Genomic DNA, 9,968 nt, shown 5'->3' with positions numbered 1-9,968 from the left:
TAGCTAGCATTATTAATAAAAGTGCTTAGCAGTGACTAGAACATAATAGGGGACATAAATGCTAGCTAATATTATGGTAAAGATACATAAAATGCTATATGCATTGCCTAGCGCAGAGTAGGCAGTATGTAAATGCTAGCTAGTATTATTAATAAATGTGCTTACCAATGACTGGCCCATAGTAGGGGTTATAAATGCTAGTTAGTATTATGGTTAATATACATTAAGCACTTAGTACATTGCCAAGCACAGAGTAGGCAGTATGTAAAAGCTAGGCCATATCATTAATAAAAGTGCTTAGCAATGACTGACACATAGTAGGGGTTATAAATGCTAGTTATTATTATGGTTCATATACATAAAGCACTATGCACATTGCTTAGCACAGAGTAGGTAGTATGAAAATGCTGGCTAGTAATTCCGCACACTCCTTATCTTGTCCGGTGGCTGAATTCCAAACTCCTAAGTTCCTTCTCCTACCGCAGGCAGCACTGCACCACTTCTGGCTTCTGCTCCAGTCCTGATGCAGGCAGCTCACCATTCCTTTTCTCTGCTCAGCGAAGTCAGCATGCAGACTGTTCTTCTCTCCTAGTCCATGGCTCCACAGAGTTACAGCTACCACAACTGGGAAACAAAAAAATTATCAAAGCCTCCATACTTTCCTTTTATTCTGCAGATCCTGCCACTTGTAGCAGCAAGGACCCCAGCATCCCCAGGGTGGCTGCCAACACAGGTTCTTAGATCTGCTTTTCTAAAGGAAAGCAACTCAAAATGGGTTAACAATCTTGCTTTAATAAAACATATGCCATTTACCTAGCTCAGGGGAAAATGTTCAGCACCCCAAACTTCAGAGAATACAGAGGTTACAAGCAGAAATTACAAAGAGGGGTGGCCAGGTGGCTCAGCGAGTAAGAGCACCGGCTCCAGTGTCGGGATGACTTGGGGATCAAATCTGGACTCAGATACTTAGCACCGCATCCAGAAATAACTGGCTGTGTAACCTTGAGCAAGTTACTTAACCCTGATTGCTTAAAAAAAAAAAAGTTACAAAGAAACAGAGAAACAGTTCAGCAGACAGGCTTCCAACTGCCTGACCATTACATCCATACCTAGTCACAGTTACCAGAGGAGGGAAGCACCAACATCTGGGTTTTCAAAGCTGGGGGGCTCGATGGCTGCCCAGAGTCTCATCTGGTCAAATCACACAACACTTCTCAAAGTGAAACCCAAAACAAAGCCTCATATCAGGGTATATATAGCCTTCTCCTGTCTCAGAGAATGTCACAACCCTATTGACCCACTGCCCAATCACACAGCACCAAGGTGTGGGCATTCCTGAAAGCTAAGCCTCCCACCAAAGGCTCCATATACACTTAAATCTATCAGAGGGCCTAGGGGCAGGGAAGATCTTAAATTCCCATTCCCATAACAAGGTACTGACCAGACATGATCCTCTGGATAGAGTAAAAGTAGTGATTAGAGGAAAACTTATCTTAAATACTTATATCAACGAAACATAGAAAGAACAGACTAAATAATTTGTCATGAAACCTTCCCTTGCTCACTCTCCTGCTGGGCTGCTCTCCTTGATAGCCACACCCACTGTTGCCTCCCTCCTGCCAGCTCTTGCCGTTCACTTCCTTGTGAAGACACTCCTCCACAGTCTAGGCCTTAGCAGCGCCTAGACTCTAGGCTCTCCCTTCTCCCCACCCTCACTGGCTTAGGGACCTGACGGTGGTCCAGATCATCCTGCTTTGGAAAGATGAGCTCAGGAGTACAAGTAGCTGATGAGCTATGCCGCATTTTCTATGATATGAAGGTTTGGAAATGTTCCACACCGGAAAAAAATCAAGAAAAGAAAGAGAGCAGTTATCTTTTGTCTCAGTACTGACAAAAAAAATGCATCATTGTGGATGAAGGCAAAGAGCTCTTAGTGGGAGATGGTGTAACCATTACGGATCTTTTCAAGCATTTTGTGGGAATGCTTCCTGAAAAGGATTGTCACTATGCTTTATAAAATGCAAACTTTGAAAGAAAGAAATCAAAAGACGAGTTGGTGTTATTTCTATGGGCACCAGAACTGGCACCTCTCAAAAGTCAAATGATCTATGCAAACTCCGAGGATGCAATCAAAAAGAAATTCCCAGGCATTAAACACTAATGTCAAGCAAGTGGACCAGAAAATAGCATCTGGGTTTGTACTGTTGAGAAACTAGGAAGATCCTTAGTTGTAGTTTTTGAAGGATGGTCTGTGTCATCAAGTACCACAAGATTGAAAAGCTTCCGTGTTTAATGTATCTTCTTGCTAAATGTGTAATACAAATATATGTAGGCTAGGGTTTCCCTGAAGGGGAACTGCTTGTTTTAGATTAAGCTAGATATTATATAAACCTTTCCAAAATAACCCTGAATAACTCTAAAGTCTAAAAAAAAAATTGGTATGCAATTAAAAAAACTAGAAAAAGAACAACAAAAATTCTCAATTAAACACTGAATTGGAAATCCTATAAGTTTATGGTTAGATTAATAAAATTGAGAAAAAACACACAATAAATGAAAGTAGGAGTTGACTTTATGAAAAAAAAAGCAAATAAAATAGATGAACAATTGGTTGACTTGATTTTAAAAAAGAGAAGAAAACCAAAGCACTAGAATAAAAAATAAAAAGGGTAAATATCCAATTAATTAAGATGAACTTAAAATAATTATACGGAATTATTTTGCCGAATTATATGCCAATAAATTTAACAATTTAAGTGAAATAGAATATTTATTTATATATTTATAAATTTATTTAATTGATAAAAAATAATAAATAAATTAATATATTTATAAAAATATAAATTGCCTCCACTGGCAAAAGAGGAAATAGAGAGATATTTTCACTAGACCTATTTTTGAAAGAGATATTGAACAGGCCACAAATGAACTCCTTAAGTGAAAAGCACCAGGACAAGATAGATTTACAAGTGTATGCTTCCAAACACTTAAAGATCAACTAATTATGATATTAAATAAATTATTTAGAGTAATATGTAAAGAAGTCATTCTACCACATTGATTTTTAGAAACAAATATGATAATGATACCTAAACCAGGAAGAGTAAAAACAGAGAAAGAAAATTATAGACCAATTTCATTAATGAATATAGATATAAAAATCCTAAATAAAATGCTAACTAAAAGGTAACAATATATTAAGAAGATTATACCTTACAATCAAGTGGGATTTATACCATGAGTATAGGGACATTTTAATATAAGGAAATCTATTAACATAATTGAATACATCAATAAAAAAAAGAAAAAATCATGATTGCATCAATAGATGCAGAAAAGACTGATGAGTTTTAACCTTCATTTTTATTAAAACACTTAAAAATGTTGGTATAAATTGATTTTGCTTTATATTGCTAAATAGCATTCATATAAAACTATAAGCAAGCATTGTTTGTAAGAGGATAAACTAGAAATCTTCCTTGTAATATCAGTCTTGAAACAAGGCTGCCAACTGTCACCAATATTATTCAAGAATGTATTGAAATCCTAGCAATAGCAATAAGAGAAGAAAAAGAAACTGAAGGTATCAGAATAGGTAATAAAGTTACCTCTTTTTGCAGAAGATGGGATGATGTACTTGGAAAATCCCAAAGACTCAACTAAAAGGTGAGCTGAAACAAGTAATAATTTTAACAAATTAACAGGGTATAAAGTAAACGCATATAAATGACTGTATTACCAAGGCAATATTCACAAAGTGTACCAATAAAACAAATATACCCAAGATCAGAAGGAAAGCAGAAAATAGGGAATAAATATTTTACAGGCAATTTATAAGATAAAGTTCTCATATTTAAAATATATAAAAAACCTTTTCAAATCTATTAGAATGAGTCATTTCTTCTTTTATTATTATTATTTTTTAGTTTACATCATTCATTTCTACAAGAGTTTGAGTTAAACATTTTCTCACCATTTTCCCCCTACCCACCACCCCAAAACAGTGATCTCCCTGAATATCCTCTCCCCCAATCTTCTCTCTCCCATATCTTATGTCATTCACCCTCTGACTTTCCAGTAAGGCATGGTGGATCTCTATGCCCCAGTGCCTGTATATCTTATTTCCTAGTTATATGTAAAATAATAATAATATACATATTTTAAACATTTGATTTTGAACCTTTGAATTCCAGATTCTTTCTCTATCTCCCTTGTCACCCACTCTTACTGGGAAGATAAGCAATTCAATATAGGTTGTACATGTGTAGCTATGCAAAACATTTCCATAGTGGATATATTGTGAAAGACTGACTATATTTCCCTCCCTCCTATCCCACCACCCACTAGTTCTATTCTCTACTTTGATCCTGTCCCTTTCCAAAAGTGGGTGCTTCCAACTTCCCTCCCCCCACCTGCCCTCCCTTCCATCGTTCCCCCTTCCCCCCTACTCTCCTGCAGCGTGAGATTCCCTATTTAGTGTGTATGTCATTCCCTCCCTAAGCCCAATTCAATGAGAATAAGAATGACTCATTTCCTTTTACCTTTCTATTCCTCCCCTCCATTGTAACAGTTTTCCCTTGCCACTTCTATATGAGATAATTTACCCCATTCTATCTCTCCCCATCTCCTCTCATTATATTCCTCTCTCATCTCTTAATTTCACCTTTTAAGTATCAACCCTTCCTATTCAATTGGTCCTGTGTACTCTGTCTATATATACCTGTAGATATATATACACACACTCACATATGTATTCATACGCCCATATACCCTCCTATATAGACATACATGTATGTATATAATACATACACATATGGTTATATGTTTATGTATATATACATATATGTGTGTATATATACACATATATTTGAGTGTATATATACATATATAATCTATATATTTCTATTCCCTTCAACTATTCTCATACTGAGAAAAGTTTCATGTTACAATTATCATTTTTCCATGTAGGAATGTAAATAGTTCAACTTTGATGAGTTCCTTATGATTTCTTTTCCCTGTTTACCTTCTCATGCTTCTCATGCTTCTTGTTTCTGAGTGTCAAATTTTCTGTTCAACTCTGGTTTTTTCATCAAGAATGCTTGAAAGTCCTCTATTCCATTGAATGACCATATTTTCCCCTGAAACATGATACTTAATTTTGCTGGGTAGGTGATTCTTGGTTTTAATCCCAGCTCCTTTGATATTCCAATATCATATTCCAAGCCCTCCAATCCCTCAGTGTAGAAGCTGCCAGATCCTGTGTTATCCTGATTGTGTTTCCACAGTATTCAAATTGTTTCTTCCTGGCTGCTTGTAATATTTTCTCCTTGATCTGGGAACTCTGGAACCTAGGTATAATATTCCTAGGAGTTTTCTTTTTGGGATCTTTTTCAGGAGGTGATTGGTGGATTCTTTCAACCTCTATTTTGTGCACTGGTTCTAAAACATCACAGCCATTTTCCTTGAGAATTTCTTGAAGGATGATTTCTAGGTTCTTTTTTTGATCATGGAATTCAGGTAGTCCAATAATTTTTAAATGATCTCTCCTCAATCTATTTTCCAGGTCAGTGGTTTTTCTAATAAGATATTTCACATTGCCTTCTATTTTTTAAAATTTGTTTGGATATGTTTAATAGTATCTTGATTTCTCATAAAGTCACTAGTTTCCATTTGCTCCAATCTAATTCTGAAGGAATGATTTTCATCAGTGAGCTTTTGAGATTCTTTTTACATCTGGTAGATTTGGCTTTTTAAGGCATTCTTCTCCTCATTGGCTTTTTGAGCCTCTTTTGCCATTTGAGTTAGTCTATTTTTTAAGGTGTTATTTTCTTCAGTCAGGTTGTTGACTCTCATTTCATAATTTTCTTGCATCATTCTCATTTCTCTTCCCAATTTTTCCACCACTATTCTTATTTGGTTTTCAAAATCCTTCTTAAGCTCCTCTATGGCCTGTAAGCAGCTTATTCTTTTAATGGAAGCTTTTGGTTCAGGAGTTCTGACTTTGCTGTCTTCCTCCTGTTCCATGCTTTGATCCTTTTTGTCCCCCCAAAAGGAATCCAAAGTCAGACTACTCTGATTGCCTTGCTTTCCTCACCTGCTCATGTTGCCACTCAATTACTTGACTTTTGAGCTTTTTGCCACAGTAGATCTTGGCTACCAGTGCAGGGAGCTTTGCCCCAATCACTGGGGTTTTCTCAGCTGCTACAGCTATTAGTTGGCTGCCCTATCTTAAGCCTCCACAGTGTGCTCTGGCACACTGGTCACACACCCTAGGACCTCCGCCCCAGACTGTGATCCAGATCCAAGCAGGTTAAAGCAAGAGTGATTACCCCTCAGACTGGATGCTTGGGTCCCCTACAATCTTCAGTCCAGGAGCTCTGAAGCAGCCACATGGTAGTGGTTGTGCGGCCCCTAGGCATCAGCTGCTTCTCGCCGCTGGGGGCAAAGGCCGGACTGCACTCATGAACTCCCACGTCCCAAAGTCCATACTGCATTGACCTCTCACTTTGTCCTTACCATCATTGGATTGATAATTCTGGAAACTGCTATAGTCGCTGGTGATCTGAAGTCCCTTCAACTAGTGGCTGGTTGTGGCCATCCTGGGGCTAAAACCTTGGGCTTATGAGGGACTGGGCTTGGTTCCCATAGTGCTACTCTGGCCCCTTCCTGACGTCCTGCCAGACTTGTCATCAGCGGGAGGTTAGCTTCTCTGTGTCATTTTGTGGGTTCTGTTTGTTTAGAGTCATTTTTTACATGAATTGGAAGAGGTGGGAGAGGGAGCCCTGCAGAAGTCCCATTTCCACTCCACCATCTTGACTCCACCCCCATGAGTCATTTCTTAAATGATAAATGGTCAGAGGATATGAATACAGGCAATTTTTTGAAGAAATCAAAACAATTTATTGTCATATGAAAAATATGCTCTAATCATTATGGATTAGAGAAATGCAAATTAAATCTACCTTGAACCATCTTTTTATACTTATCAGATTGGCTAAAGTGATCAAAGGGGAAAGTAAAAACATGTTGAAGGGGATATAGAAAAACTCAGACATTCATTCTTGGTGGAATTGTGAAGTTATCCAAACATTCTGGAGAGCAATCTGGATTTATGTCCAAAGAGCAATACCACTATTCGGTCTATTTCTGAAGATAATTAGGGAAAAGGAAAATAATTTATATATTATACATATATATAAATTTGTGGTGACAAAGAACTGAAAATTGCAGGGTGTACATTAGTTGGGGAATTGCTGAACAAATTGTGTTTTATGCTTGTGATGGAATACTATCATACTTTAAGAAATGATGAGTTGAATGGCTTTAGAAAAAAGTGGAAAGATGTGCACAAGATAATGAAGAATGAAATGAACAGAAGCAAGAGAAAGTTGTATACAGTAAAATCAATATTGTTTTAAGAACAACTTTGTGGAAATAAGTTATTTTATCTATTATAAATACCCTAAATAAATATAAAGGATATATGAAGAAAGATACCATCTACCTGAAGAAAAAGAGCTGAATAAGAATAATTTTACATATGTATACTAATTTGTGTCTACTGGTAACCATCTCTAGGGTTGGGAGGAAAGAAAAGAAAAGAAAAATTTTGAAAAAAAATTTACATGATAAAAAAGAATCAGAGGTCAACATGGAATGAGAAAAAATACATTCTCTCCTTTAAAATAATAATTTATTTTTATTTTTCAATATTCATTTCTGCAATATTGAGGTTTAGCAGGCCTTATTGTGCTCAGTCCATTTTGTGCCTCCATTCCTCCAGCTCAGAGGGATATGAGCTTGGATGTGTTAATAGTTTTATTTTTAACCCTAGCTCTCCAGAGGAGAAAAATGAATGCACGAAACAGTTTTAAGCTTAATCTGCATTATTAGCATTTTCTCTATACCTTTATTAAGTCTAAATAAACAACCTACCCCACCCCCCACAATTAAAGCCAAGCCCTGATTTTCAGTGTCTGCTGATTTCTGAAGGATACTGCTCACACTGAAAATTTGACAATGACCTCTCTTGCCAACAGAGCATATTCCGGATATAAGGGACCATGAATGCGATTGAGGCTGCATAATGCACAAGAAAACCAGTTACAAAGAGAATGAACAAAAATAGAATTATAATCAAACAGAGGGTCAGGAGTGAGCTCAGAAATGCTGCCCCTCTTCCCCCAAGGTAGATCCATTATCTACAGTAGATAAAACATGATAAAAGCTTGGGGTACCTTCCAAATTTCAAATGGCTTTGGAATAAACTGGGAAAATAACAGAAGCATAGAAAAGCCTAATGAGCATTCTTTTGGTATTAAAGAAAGACTGTGATGGAGTGATGGAGAAGGAGAGGCACTTGAATCTTTATCAATGATATTAAATTCTCAGTGTCACTAACAGTTGACAGGCTTTTAGAACAAATTCTGAGGGAAACATCTCTCTGGAGCTCAGGGAGGGGACTTATCCCAGGGGGATGCAGTTGCTTTTAGTCATACCAAACAGAGAAAGGCATGCAAATGCAGCTCCTCCCTCTAGGGATGAAAACCAGCAAAAACCTGTGTCTGCAGCTCTGGGAGAGGAGCTTTTCCTTTGCGTGGCCTTTCTCTCCTAAGGACTGACATTGTACAGTCTGAACAATGGGTTTTGGACTGAATGGAATTTTCATTCTGTCTATTTTACAAGGTAGTTTTGTCTTTTGTTTGTTTCTTGGCTAAGAAACACTATTTGAAGTAATGTGTTTGTGTGACTATTTTCTTTAATGACTTTATTGGCAGGTGTCCATTGCGATGTTCAGCTGTTGGAGTCTGGGGGTGATGTGAGACAACCTGGAGGATCCCTTAGCCTTTCTTGCAAAGCTTCTGGATTCACCTTCAGCAGTTATAGCATGCACTGGATCTGCCAGGCTCCAGGGAAAGGGCTGGAGTGGGTCACAGCTATTAGTAGTGGAGGAAGCACATACTATGCAGATTCTGTGAAAGGGCGATTCACAATCTCCAGAGACAACAGCAACAGCATGCTGCACCTGCAAATGAATTCCCTTAAAGCTGAGGACACAGCCATGTATTACTGTGCAAGAGACACAGTGAGAAAAAGGAGTCTGAGTCCAGACATAAACCTCCTCATTCAGATAAGTCATGTGGAGAATGACTTGGGGAGGGAAGTCAAATGGCTTGGAATATGATATTCCAGAGGTCAAAGTAGCTAGGATTAAAACCAAGAATCGCCTACCCAGCAAAACTGAGCATAATACTTCAGGGAAAAATATAATCATTCATTGAAATAGAGGACTTTCAAGATTTCTTGATGAAAAGACCCGAGCTGAGGTTGTCTTTGCAGGCAAACTCCCAAGTATTTCATATTGTATACAGATAAACTTTGTAGTTAATATTTAGAAATGCTGATGATTTGTGTAGTTTTATTTTGTATCCTGTAACTTTGCTAAAGTTGTTAATTATTTCAGCTAGATTTTTAGTTGATTATCTAGGATTCTCTAAGTATAACATCATATCATCTGCAAAAAATGATAAGTTTTGTTCCTGCTTGCCTATTATAATTCCTTCAATTTCTTTTTATTCTCTTATTGCTATAGCTAACCTCTCCAATATAAAATTGAATAATAATAGTAATAATGGGCATGCTTATTTTGCCCTGATCTATTTTTTCTTTTTTGGAAGGCAATTGGGGTTAAGTGACTTGCCCAAGGTCACATGGCTATTTTTTGTGCTGAGTATATGAGGCCAGATTTGAACTCAGGACCTCCTGACTCTAGGGAAGGTACTCTATTCACTGCACCACCTGGCTGCCCAAACTTTACCCCAGTCTTATTGGGAAGTTTTCCAATTTATCCCCACTACAGAAGATGCTTGCTTATGGTTTTAGATAGATACTGCTTATTATTTTAACTTAAGTTCCATTTATTCTTAGTCTCTCTCATGTTTTTAATAGGGGTGGGTGCTGTATTTTGT

General features: G+C 37.2%; 1 long non-coding RNA gene and 1 pseudogene across 1 annotated transcript in view; one reads left to right on the top strand and one right to left on the bottom strand.

The window, feature by feature from the left end:
* Window positions 1–156: 156 nt before the first annotated feature.
* The window catches only part of LOC138156762 (uncharacterized), a 91,275-nt gene continuing 81,463 nt past the window's right edge, over window positions 157–9,968 (bottom strand). The window contains exons 3-4 of the long non-coding RNA XR_011167217.1: window positions 3,609–3,671; window positions 157–624 (exon numbers count right to left, since the gene is read on the bottom strand). This is a non-coding gene — a long non-coding RNA (uncharacterized lncRNA). The remainder of the gene's footprint in view (window positions 625–3,608; window positions 3,672–9,968) is intronic.
* Window positions 1,677–2,293, top strand: LOC138156759 (destrin pseudogene; annotated as a pseudogene).

The sequence above is a fragment of the Petaurus breviceps genome, unplaced genomic scaffold, assembly GCF_028583685.1.
Source record: "Petaurus breviceps papuanus isolate PSGF00001 unplaced genomic scaffold, PetGlider_PUasm1.0 164, whole genome shotgun sequence".
Classification (NCBI taxonomy): Eukaryota; Metazoa; Chordata; class Mammalia; order Diprotodontia; family Petauridae; genus Petaurus; species Petaurus breviceps.
This window is presented reverse-complemented; position numbering and strand designations above follow the sequence as displayed.